The sequence below is a fragment of the Dendrobates tinctorius genome, unplaced genomic scaffold, assembly GCF_039654945.1.
Source record: "Dendrobates tinctorius isolate UK_male_01 unplaced genomic scaffold, ASM3965494v1 ptg000319l, whole genome shotgun sequence".
Classification (NCBI taxonomy): Eukaryota; Metazoa; Chordata; class Amphibia; order Anura; family Dendrobatidae; genus Dendrobates; species Dendrobates tinctorius.
Window position 1 is genome coordinate 419,793 of NW_027361986.1, and position 13,072 is coordinate 432,864.

Sequence of the window (13,072 nt, forward strand, 5' to 3'; positions counted from 1 at the left end):
CTTTATGCTGACACTGCAGTAAAGCCTAAATTTGATTTTCTGATTGCATCTCTTGGAGTGCCATAGTTATTTTCTTCTAAATTTGAGTGGATTCTCACTAACACTGTAGCATGTTCACTCAACCGGTAATGTCCAAACATTATACTTGATCACAAGAACGGGAATCCCAAATCACCAATTAAAGGAAGCGACAGATGCACATCCATGCTGCTGCTTCATTCATTGTCTATGAGACTGACATAGTACCTGCAATTAGAGGACTTGGCTTTCGGAGTCAGTCCCATAGATACTTAATGACAGCAAAGTAAACACAGGGCTTGTTTGATTTATGCAACTTTTAAGACACATAGGACTGCATGTGGGATGTATACATCAACTGATAAAAGAACACTTACAAAGTTGCATCTTTTGTATACTTGATGCGTTAAAGCAAGAGCAATGTTTGTAAAATGTACATAATCTCTAATATTATTCACATTGGTGCAGCTATGGTTCCTTATGATAGAATATTGAATCTACATGGTTTTCCTCTCTTTTTTATTTTAATAGTCACCGTTCTTTTAGGCAACTTGACCTCATTTGCTGAGTACTTGTATCCACCAAATACCATATTGGCTTATGGTGGATTATAAATTTGGTGCATTTTAAAACTTGTCTATTCCAAATTTACACCGTCTATAAATTGGTGTACTTATTCGGACCACTGCTTAAAAAAACAAAACCTGAGTAAACCTAGTTATTTGGTGCATTTTACAACCCCCCACAACCCCACTCTTATTTTCTGGACACTAATGTGTCTAAGTAAGGCAAAACCCTTAAAGATATTGCACATGGCATTTGCACCTGAATATTTGCTTAATTTTAGACAGAATTCTGACACATTTAATTGAGTAATCTGCCCCAATATGCCAAGTTGGCTTTTTTTTAAATTATGAGTTGACACTACCCCCCTCCCTCACCCCCCCCAAAAAAAAAATCACTTCTAAGTGCTGGCTACTAGATATTTGCCTTCTGTCTAATTTTCTGTCAACTGCCTGTTGCTAAGTGCAATCTGCATCTAAAAGCAAATACAACGAGTTGGATTATATGGGAACTGGTCTTTGCTTCTGCTTTTCCATCTGTCAATCCGCATACAGGCAGTAGAAGTAGGGGGTAAAATGAGTAAAACCTTTGAGCTGTCACAGTTCTTCCATGTTACTATAGCACCCAGAGGTTATTTTGTATTAAACAGTATTTTTAATAAAAAGTTATTGAAAAAAGTTAGTAGAGGGGAGATATTGTCTCTAAGACCCCTTTCACATGTCCTGATATTTCCGGTGCCAGAAACACGGTACCGGAAATATCTGTGTCCGTGTGTGTAATACGTGCGGCGCACTTGTGGCAACCGTGTGTTGCATGGTGTTTTTAGGCTAGGGGGGGGCCCAAATCCATGGCCCCTTACCAGCCTGAGAATAGCAGCCTGCACCTGTGAGTTTTGCCGGGTTGGTTCAAAAATATAGGGGGAACCCACGTCTGGTTATTCATTCATTCATTCATTCATTCTCCTCTGCTCGCGCCGATCCCCGGCAGAGCAGGGGAGAAAGAGAGCCGCATTCAGCATCTGCCGCAGAGGAATGGCACTTACAGTAGTGTTTCTTCCCCGGCGGACATCCGTGCACACGGAGGATATCAATGTATGTTCTCCGTGTGCACGTGTGCGGTACATGTCAGCCTGTTTTGCCGACGAACACACGGTCCATGGAAACACACTGACATGTGCACAGACCCTTTCATTTGAATGGGTCTACCTGAGTACGTGACTCTGGTACGTGTGAAAACTGTCACTACCCATACCGTAGACACGGACGTGTGAAAGGGGCCTAATCATGTGTAGTGCTTTTATGTTTCAACATAGATTTAATATAACATCAGGCAACATTAAAAAAACAACTAAAAATCATAAAGCTTTGTATGGAAGTGGCGCTTTTTATAAATACCATGAAAATTGGCACAAAAAATGTGAAAAATGTGTAACATCAGTGGCTGATGCTTTCTCTACTGACCACTAATGACAGATCAATAAACTGATTCAATTTACTAGGAGTAAAAAAGGAAAATCTGTTGATGTGCCTGCATTTTTGGCAAGGCTCATCCATTTGACACTTTATGAGAGTAAATGTAGTTTTCTTTGCACTTGCATTTTTAAAATGAACCTCAACTGTTTGCTTAAAAAAAGTATCTGTCAGCACATTTATCAAAACAATCTGCAAATATTATTACACAGAACTCTAAGGGTCCCGTTACACATAGCGACGCTCCAGTGATCCCGAGAATGATACGACCTGGTATGGATCGCTGGAGCGTCGCTACATGTTCGCTAGTAGGCTGTCAGACAGGCAGATCTATTCAATGATGCAGCAACGATACGGCGATCCTCGGCGGTCGTTGGGACCTTGTCACACAGCAGCTATTCTGACGATACAGACCTCGATACACGTGCTTCAATGAGGTCACTCGTCATTGTTATGGCATCAAACACAGCGAGCATCGCTGGCCAGCGGGACACCAGCGATCAAAAAATGGCCCAGGACATTCGAGCACGACCTGCGAGATCGCAGCGGGGGCCCGATTGCGGATGCATGTCACGCGTAGCGAGATCGCTGGCGATGTCGCTGTTGTGTCACAAAATCTGTGACGTTTCAGCGATCTCGCTATGTGTAAAATACCCTTTAGTCCCAATCACACTGGTGTACTTACTTTGAAAATACTTGGCATACAAGCTGTACAATCCAGACATTGAAGGAGCATCTTATTGATCTAGCTACAGAGTGAGACAGCTGCCAAAAAATACATGCTGCCTGGGTCAGGCAAGCATTGCGTTGTGATCCTAGTCTGAGTTATACGGTCATCCGATGGAATTGATTGCAAAAGACCTGTTCCCCCTAGACTTATATGGGTGCGTGCAATCTGAATTTCAAATGCAATCGCAACATGCTGTGTTTTTTTTTTGCATCCTATCACAATCCAATCGGAGCAAGAAAAAAAAACAGTCAGAACACAAGCATAGGATTAAATACCGTATATACTTGTGTATAAGCCGAGATTTTCAGCCCATTTTTTTGGGCTGAAAGTCCCCCTCTCGGCTTATACACGAGTCATATACCGGGGGGATCGGCGGGGGAGGAGGAGCGGGGGTGTCAGATCATACTCACCCTTCTCTGCAGCTCCCCTGCTTGTTCCATGTTGTCGGCGCTGCTCTCTTCCTGCTTCAGCTGTCAATTGGTACCCGCTCATTAAATATGCGCATATTTAATGAGTGGGTACCACATGACCGCTGAACCAGGAAGAGAGCAGCGCCGACAACATGGAACAAGCTGGGGAGCTGCAGAGACAAGCGCCAGGACCCGGTGAGTATGAACGGGGGGGGGGAGGCATATTCACCTGTCCCTGCGCTCTGCTGTCTTGCGTCCTCTGCAGTGACATTCAGGTCAGAGAGCGCTATCGCTCTCTGCCTGCACAGTCACTGCAGAGCGCAACGCTGATGAGCAGGGGGCAGCGATGGAGGTGAATATACAGGTTTTTATTTTTTTAAGGGAGGCAGCGGCAGCAGCAACTTGATGGGGCCACTCACTGTGCATGATAACTGGGGCCACTCACTGTGCATGATAACTGGGGCCACTCACTGTGCATGATAACTGGGGCCACTCACTGTGCATGATAGCTGGGGCCACTCACTGTGCAGCGTAACTGGGGCCACTCACTGTGCAGCGTAACTGGGGCCACTCACTCTGCATCATAACTGGGGCCACACACTGAAGATAACTGAGGCCACTCACTGTGCACCCTCGGCTTATACACGAGTCATTAAGTTTTCCCAGTTTTTTGTGGCAAAATTTGGGGGGTCGGCTTATACTCGGGTCGGCTTATACTCGAGTATATACGGTAGGTACAAATGCAATTTGATTTTTAATCGTCTGATTTAATCGCAAGTGTAAGTGAGCCCTTAGAGATACATGTGTAAGCTAGTCCTTCTGTTATGCAGCATTTCTTCTTGCGGCTCTCTATGAAGTTTTGCTATGTCTATGTACTATACATATTCAGTGGGAAACACGCTTTCTACATCTTACAAAATGCTTTTTGTAATCATGAGGCATCCTATAATTTTGCTTTACTATATACGATTATAAAAGGTGATTTTAAGAGTATAAAAAATACTTTTTAAATAGTAGCAAAACCAAAAGAGCTTAATGATGATGTCATCCAGCCACGGCCGCGCCTCTCAGTGTGTGACAGGAAGTGAGAGCTGAGGAAGCTGCCAGCGCGCAGTGAGGTGAGTGTGGCCGCTGGTGTGTGTGTATGTGGCCGTGGCCGCTGGTGTGTGTGTGGTGAGTGTGGCCTCTGTGGTGTGTGTGTGTTTGCCAATGATGGGAAGATGACTAGTGATATGGGGAGATGGCTAGTGATATGGGGAGATGGCTAGTGATATGGGGAGATGGACTGTGATGGAGAGAGGGGAGGGGGAATCTTTAGCCCTTACCCATGCTGGTGTCCCCGAGGAAGCTGTTTGCGAAACGCGTGTAGAGGTACGCGTGTGCCAATGGACACCAGCATGGGTAAGGGCTAAAGATTCCCCCTCCCCTCTCTCCACACCCACTTACTTGTGCAACTGACCATTTTTGGCTGTAGGCTTGCAGAATACTTTTCATGATTGTTTGGATCGGTGCATATGGGGACCACTGTTTGGAGTAGGGGGTTGTGGCCCCTATGGAATGCTCACAGCTCCATTTGGACTAGTACATAATAGTCACCTCTAATGATGTTTGGAGTTATATGGGGCCTCTGAGGAGGACTTTGGCCTAATTCCTGTGCTGAACATCTGTGTTTGGTAGCGCATTTTTTCCAATTGGGTGCATTCTGATCAATGTCTTACATTTCTGTCTGAGCTTGTACCATGTTGTAATAATGTCTTTTTAAACACATATCTTTTTGTATGAATAAAAGAAAGATTTAGAGCATATGTTGTTTCTGTGTGTGGATTTTTGCTCCATTGGTTCTTAGTAGTTTTAGCGATTTGGGAGCTCCATTGGGAACTATTCCCTTCCTGGAATTATACCAGGGGTTGTTGTGCCACAAAAATATGTATTCTGAACTTGGGATCAAGTTATTTATCTGTTGACTCATAGTGAGGCTGTTTACAAGCATTAGGTGCTGTACGAATTGGGGTACACCTTGTATTGGTTGGATGGCTTGTATGTATTTATGATTAAAACAATGTTAACTAAATACCCTATGTTATTTCTATGTACAGTGGCAAGCGAAAGTAATCAAACCCCTCCTCCCCCCAGCATTTTTTGTGTTTTACTAATACTTCACAACCTGGAATTTCAATTTCAATTTTTTAGGGTATTGCATAAGTTCATGTAAAGAAGATGCCATGCAATTTTGAACATTTGGTTTTCTTTTCTTATTGTGAAGCAGACAACAAATAGGACAAGATAACTGAAAATTTCAGTGTGCATAACTATTCACCCCACCTAAAGTCAGTACTTTGTACAGCCTCCTTTTTCGACAATTACAGTTGCAAGTGCCTTTGGATAAGTCTCTAAGAGCTTTCTATATCTTGCCACTGGGATTTTTGCCCTTTCCTCGAGGTCTCTTTCAAGTTAGATAGTTTCCTCTGGTGAACAGTAATCTTCAAGTTTGAGCACAGATTCTCAATTATTTTAAGGGCTGGTCTTTGACTAGGCCACTCCAAAACATTTACACATTTCGCTTTAAACCACTCGAGTATTGCTGTAGCAGTATGCTTTGGCTTATTGTCTTGTTGGAAGTTGAACCTCTGTCCCAGTCTCAAATCATAAGGCTGAAACAGGTTTTGCACAAAAATATCCTTGCCTTTTGTACCATCCATATTCCCTTGAACTTGGACCATTTTCCCTGTCCCAGCTTCCAAAAAACATCCCCACAGCATGATGCTGCTACCACAGTTTCTTTGTGGGGATGCTGTTCTTGGGGTGATGACCTGTTTTGGTTTGGCACCAGACATAGCATTTACTTTAGTGGCCAAAAAATTCAATTTTGGTCTTATCTGACCACAGCATCTTCCTCCATACATTTGGGGAGCCTCCCACATGTCTTTTGGCAAATTCAAAACGAGCATTACAATTTTTGTGTGTAATTAAAGACTTTTTTCAACCCACTCTTCCATAAAGGCCATCTTTATAGAGTGTACAGCTTATTGTGGTCGTATGGACAGATACTCCAGTCTCTGTTTGAGAACTCTGCCGCTCCTTCAGGGTTACCTTTTGTCTCTGTGCTGCCTCTCTGATTAATGCCCTTCTTGCCCAGGCTGAGCGTTTTGGCTCTCCTGGCAGGTTTGTTTTGGAACCATGTTCTTTCCACTTGATAATGGATTAGATGGTGCTTCGGGGAATCATCAGAGATTGGGATTTTTTTTATAACCTGACCCAGACTTGTACTTCTCAACATCTTTGTCCCTGGCTTGTTTGTAGATCTCCTTGGTCTTCTTCTTAGATTGCATACAAGTGGACTTCCTTTTGCTAAGCATGTGACTTATGATGGTAATTGCTTGCACCTGAAATTTTTAGGGGCTTCATATCAAATGGGGTGAATACATATGCACATGCCAATTTTTAGTTATTTGATCTCATAAATTTAATTTATGCCCTTATTTTTCTCACTTCACTTCAGCAACTTAGACTGTTTAGTGCTGATGCATCACACACAAGTCTAAAAATATTTAAAAGTCAAGTGGTTTAAGGAGGTGAATACTTTTGTAAGCCCCTGTACTATTGCTAATAATTTATTTAATTACTTTGTATTTGCTTATTTTGTTTTTATCCTAGTGTCAGCTTTTTAAATAGTAGGTTTTCATTTTTAAATTTACGAAATGTTATTATTATTAATACAGCATGGACAATCCAAAATCAAGTTAAAACATGATACGAGTTGTAGTTTTAATTGTTACCATTCTTTTTATTATTCGATGTACTGGAGAGAAAGAAAATAAATCCAAGTTTGGTGAAATAAAAAGTAAAGCCCCCCGCAATTTTGCTTTGTTTTTATGGTTTTCAATGTTTGTTAAAAATAACTTGCGAACATACATGATCCTCTGGTTCAGTATAATTACAACAATACCAAATTTGTCTAAGTTTGTTTTTTTAAGTAATGAAAACAAATTCCGAAATTCATAAATTTTTTTGCTTGTGTCACCATTTTTTGACACCTGTAACTTTTTCATTGAAATAAGTTGTGTGAGGAACTAAAGATATTCCTGAGGATTAAAGAATAGTTATTAATGCTTTTAAGACTGGAACAGGTTACAAAAAGATCTCTAGAGTTTGGACTCTACAAATCCAAAACAATTATTACTCTTCCAGGGAGTGCCCAACTAACAAAGGTTCCTCCAAGAGCAAGGCAAATAATAGTCTGCAAGGTCACAAGAGCAAGAGAGAAAGTGAGTCATGCAGTAAGATATTGACCCAAAGCACACAAGTTGTTCTACAAAAGAATGGTTAAAGTACCACTCCAGCATTTTTATTTTTTTCAGTGCTGAAGTGGTGCTTTAAATGTAAGCCCCCAGTCATATGCTCACACTCTGATGTCTTGCTCATTTTTCGGTGCCACTCCAGTCCTGCGGCGTCATCTTGTGACAGTAGCCTTTGACTGACCAGAAGTCAGAAGGTACATCATAAGCTCTCATTTTAAGTCTATGAGAGCCAAAACGAGACTCTCATAGACTTGTATTGAGAAATGACCTTTGCGCATCTCCATGATACACTGGAGCTGCAGGCTCATCACTTTTCACTGAAGACCGACAGAAGTGGCGGGAAAAACCGATAAAAACTCCAGAAGGTAAGAATCAGGCAGGGGTCATGGGACTTGAATTTAAAGCATTTAAAGCACTACTCCAGCTGTGCAGTAAAAAAAAACCTTTGAAATGATCATAAACAAGCCAGGGGATCAGCAACGGTCGGAAACGGATTAGACAAAGACAGAAGCAGGTCCGAATGCAAGCCATGTCAAAACCAGGGAGTCAACAAACTTACAGGGAAACAGGACAGGCAGAGGGAATAAACAGACACGGGGTAAGTCAGGGATCACAGCAGGACAAATCAGGGTATACCAGAGTCAGATACACATGCCAAAGGCAGATGGATCGGTGATTGGCTTGACCACCTGAAAAAAACCCTTGATGAATTTTCGATAATTGGTGAAACACAGAAAACGCTGCAGACCCTTGCACCCAATCAACAATGGCCAGTACCTTTCCCGGATCCAGCCGCAACCCATTGGCAGAAAGGATGATCCCTAGAAAGGAAAGCTCCTGGACACAAAACAAACATTTCTCGGGTTTAGCGAACAGAGAATTTCCCCATAGTGGCCACAGGTGAGACAGAGGGATGGATGTGACCTTTGCATAGACTATCAGAGATAAGGTTTTTCATAGCGGTACGTTCCAGGCCAGAAAGATTGTACAAACGGGCAATTTAGAACCCGGAATAAGATTATTTGTACAATCATTAGGACGATGTGGTGGCAAGACCTCAGCCTCTTTTTCGGAGAACATGTCCTTCAGGTACTCCAGAATACCCTCCGGATTAATGGCAGACACAAAAACAGCAGAAAGACAACCATTGGAATAATTAGGACCACATTTAACAATATCACAAAATCCTCAGTCTATAACAGGATTATTAAAACCATAAAAACATATGCACAAAGGCGCAAATTGCTACGTTCTAATGCCTGCAGCTGCAAATATGGACAAAAACCACCCAATTTGTCCTACAATAAATAAAAATAAGTTATTTGCGCTAGCAGGATAAATGCTGGACAAAGAATATGTATGTAAACTAAGTACACTCTCCCCTTCTCATACAAAGGGTAGTATCGTTCAACAATAATAAGGAATTGACCGCAATAGAGCTAGTTCACAAAGCGTGTATAGCGATACCTTCGTTCCAATAGGTTATGTGCTGGTGGAGGGATCCTTCCTCAAGCGGGATCCCAGTACGGAGATGGCAGTTCAGACAGTGGTAGCGATGAGAGTGCCAAACTTTAGATTGTTGAGGCTCAGTTGGAAACCGCAGGTATTGGACGCTGCTCCGGCCGGTAGCAGACGTCCTTCTAATCGCGTGACTGCCGCCGCTACTTGGCGAATATGACAGCGCGAATAGATTCAAGGCCAACAAGGTAGCAAAACCAGCAGGACCTTGTGTGACGTCATGGTCACGTGGAGAGCCACGTGACTGGCTAGTGAGCGCAAATTAGACCAAAAAAGCTGTCTTACGCGTTTCGGAATCACCGGATTCCTTCCTCAGAGATGGTCTATAGGAATCAAATAGGCGCTTATATACCCACAGTGTCCAGCCTCTATATTCATTAATTAAAAGCGAACAATTCAATCTCACTGTTTAAGCCATTAGGGACCAATGTATTCATTTCAAATATCAATCTGCTTTCTTCCCTTGACATTTGTTGGATAAAATTCCCTTTCCGCCAGCTTTTTTTAACCACTCTAATACCGGTAACTTTAACGTTCTTAATAGAACCTCCATGATAATTAATAAAATGGTGTGAAAGTGGGTAGCCCATAAATCTGTTTCCAATATTGCGCAGATGTTCAGCTATCCGGACGTGCATTGGGCTTTTCTTTCCTTATGTGACAAATTATGTTTAAATTTATTACATCTCCTATCAGAGACTTTTCTGATTTCATGTATAACATTATTTTGAAATGCTTCAAATGCCTCTGAATACTCTTGTAGTGGATTAAAGTTAGATTTTTTCTTTAGATCAGTATGTTTATAAAGATCAACAATGCTCGTAGAGCCATCTATAGTACTACTAATTTTCTTTTTCATATAGTGTTTCTTCAGGGCTAATGATGAAGATGTTCTCCAATAAGGGCTACGATTCTTTATCTTTACTAAAAACAAAAGAACTAGTGGAGAAGATTCCAAGGGATCAATTACTGGAACAACGGATGAGAAAGAATGGCAATTCCTTTATGGAAGAAATCCCCATAATCACACAATATAACTCTAACAGTACAATTTTTAAAAAAATAGTTAGGAGACATTGGAACATCCTGAGAAATGATAAGGTTGTAGGGGAATCTTTACCACTATACCCTAGGTTCATTTTCAGGAAAGCGCAAAATTTGGGCAATCTGATAGCTCCCTCTATCTCCAAACCTCTAAGTAATGTTACATCAAATTTAGAAAAACTACCAGGGGTTTTTTTTCCTGGCAGAAAGTGTGGCCCCTGTAAAAAATTGACCTCTAAAAAACAAGTAGTGATTACAAATAAATTTGCGGAGGTAAAAATTAAAGATTTTATAACATGTGAAACTACAGGGGTCATATATGGCATTACATGTCCCTGTGGGAAATTGTACATAGGACGCACAATACGCCCAATGCACGTCCGGATAGCTGAACATATGCGCAATATTGGAAACAGATTTATGGGCCACCCACTTTCACACCATTTTATTAATTATCATGGAGGTTCTATTAAGAACGTTAAAGTTACCGGTATTAGAGTGGTTAAAAAAAGCTGGCGGAAAGGGAATTTTATCCAACAAATGTCAAGGGAAGAAAGCAGATTGATATTTGAAATGAATACATTGGTCCCTAATGGCTTAAACAGTGAGATTGAATTGTTCGCTTTTAATTAATGAATATAGAGGCTGGACACTGTGGGTATATAAGCGCCGATTTGATTCCGATGGACCATCTCTGAGGAAGGAATCCGGTGATTCCGAAACGTGTAAGACAGCTTTTTTGGTCTAATTTGCGCTCACTAGCCAGTCACGTGGCTCTCCACGTGACCGTGACGTCACGCAAGGTCCTGCAGGTTTTGCTACCTTGTTGGCTTTGAATCTATTCGCGCGGTCATATTCGCCGGGTAGCGGCGGCAGTCACGAGATTAGAAGGACGTCTGCTACCGGCCGGAGCAGCGTCCAATACCTGCGGTTTCCAACTGAGCCTCAACAATCTAAAGTTTGGCACTCTCATCGCTACCACTGTCTGAACTGCCATCTCCGTACTGGGATCCCGCTTGAGGAAGGATCCCTCCACCAGCTCATAACCTATTGGAACGAAGGTATCGCTATACACGCTTTGTGAACTAGCTCTATTGCGGTCAATTCCTTATTATTGTTGAACGATACTACCCTTTGTATGAGAAGGGGAGAGTGTACTTAGTTTACATACATATTCTTTGTCCAGCATTTATCCTGCTAGCGCAAATAACTTATTTTTATATAACAGGATTATGCCTCTGTAACCAGGGGAACCCCAACACCAGTTCCGCAGGAAGATTATTCATAACATAACATGAAATTTGTTCCTGGTGCAAGGAAACCACCTTAAGGAGGAACTCCTCAGAGACAAAATTAATAAAATTTTGAGCCAATGGTGTCTTATCAATGGCAATGATATGGATGGGAATCTCTAGCCTAACTGTCCCTAACTTTAACTTGGACACGAGACTAGAGTCAATGAAGTTCATGGAAGATCCACAGTCCACAAAAGCTGAAGTGGATACGAAACCACCTCCATAACACAGTTTCACCTCTAACAAAACTTTTGGAAGTGAAAATGGTACCTGAGATTCTGGGTGACCTTCTCGACAATCACCCAGACTCGGCAGCTTGATACTCGATGGACAAGAGGGGCAGTCCTTCTTCCAATGTCCTGGATCTCCACAATAAAAACATAATTTCCCATCTCGTCGTCGCTTCCTCTCTTTCTCCTTGAAGTTGGTGGCACCATCCTCCATAGTCTCTGTGAATGGCATCACCTCAGACTTGGCAGACAATACAGGAATCTCATGCTGGATAATTCCTCTCTCCCGTAACCTCCAGTCCAGGACTAATCAACAATTACTGGATATATATTAAATTCTAAAGGGTTCACAAACTTTCAAGCACCGCTTTAGATCGTCAAGCCAATTGTAGATCCAACCTGCATATAGACTGTATGGCTTGTGTGACAGATTTCCAGAAGTTTGTCGTTGCATCACATGTTCAGATGCCGTGGTACATATTTGCCTTTATTAGGTTACATTAAGGACAATCAGTCAAGCGCTCAGTCTGTAATCATACTTCTTTTCTTCGGTCTCCTGCTGGCTGACACACATTTAGTAGTTGAGTAAGAAGTAGGGGACAAGTTGATACTTGCCAAAGTATTAGACTACATAGGGTTTATTGGTAGTCTGTATCTATGAAGACACATATGTCTACGTCGGGTGATGTGTAGACAATTAGAGATTAAATTAATGCAATAAATAAATTGCTGAAAGGTGATTTTTTTTTTTCCATTAGGATCACTTGTCTAGTACGTTTTTTTAATAATTTCAAAAAGAAATGTGTATTTTATTGACCTTATTGCTCATACTGCTGGTGCATCAATTCCTAGTAGTGATGATTGCACCTTGCCATGTACCATATTTATGTGATATTCACATCTAATGTTTATATATTGTTTTCAACGAAATGCCAATTCTTACCCGGCAGTAAGCAGTTACCTGATAATCTACAGAGCACAGTGAAGTTTCAGCTTCATAATACAGAGTTGGAGACAACTGGATGTGTAGAACGTGTAGGTTTGGATAAATATGCAGAAGTAATTGCAGCTTCTTGGAAGACTTCCCACTCAGTTTGTAACAGTGTGAAGCTTCAGTTCAACCACATAAAAGTACAAACACATCGGTGAATTGAGCTTGTTACACACTTTCCTGAACACAAACTTCGTTCCTCCAGTTTGTTTAGAAGTTTTACCTAACGAACTGCGTCTGCTTGTAAAGCCTAGTCAGTAGCTTTCAAAGCCAATTGTGCTCTGTTTCCCAGTTATTATCATGCATATTGATGGAATAAAAACCCTTTTTAGGTACAAGATTTTGTGTAAATATTAGACCATTTTGCTGAAAAAAAGCCCTGTGACATTAAGAACTTCTGTACTAGAAGGTGGTGGACATATTGCTGGGATCACCGACTGCCAGGATCCCCATGTACAAAACTATATTTGCAATATGTCATCAATTTTGATAATGATGAAAGACC

General features: G+C 41.6%; 1 protein-coding gene across 1 annotated transcript in view; it reads left to right on the top strand.

The window, feature by feature from the left end:
* Window positions 1-13,072, top strand: part of NCKAP1L (NCK associated protein 1 like) — a 310,666-nt gene that overhangs the window by 170,212 nt on the left and 127,382 nt on the right. The gene's annotated exons all lie outside the window — the stretch shown is intronic.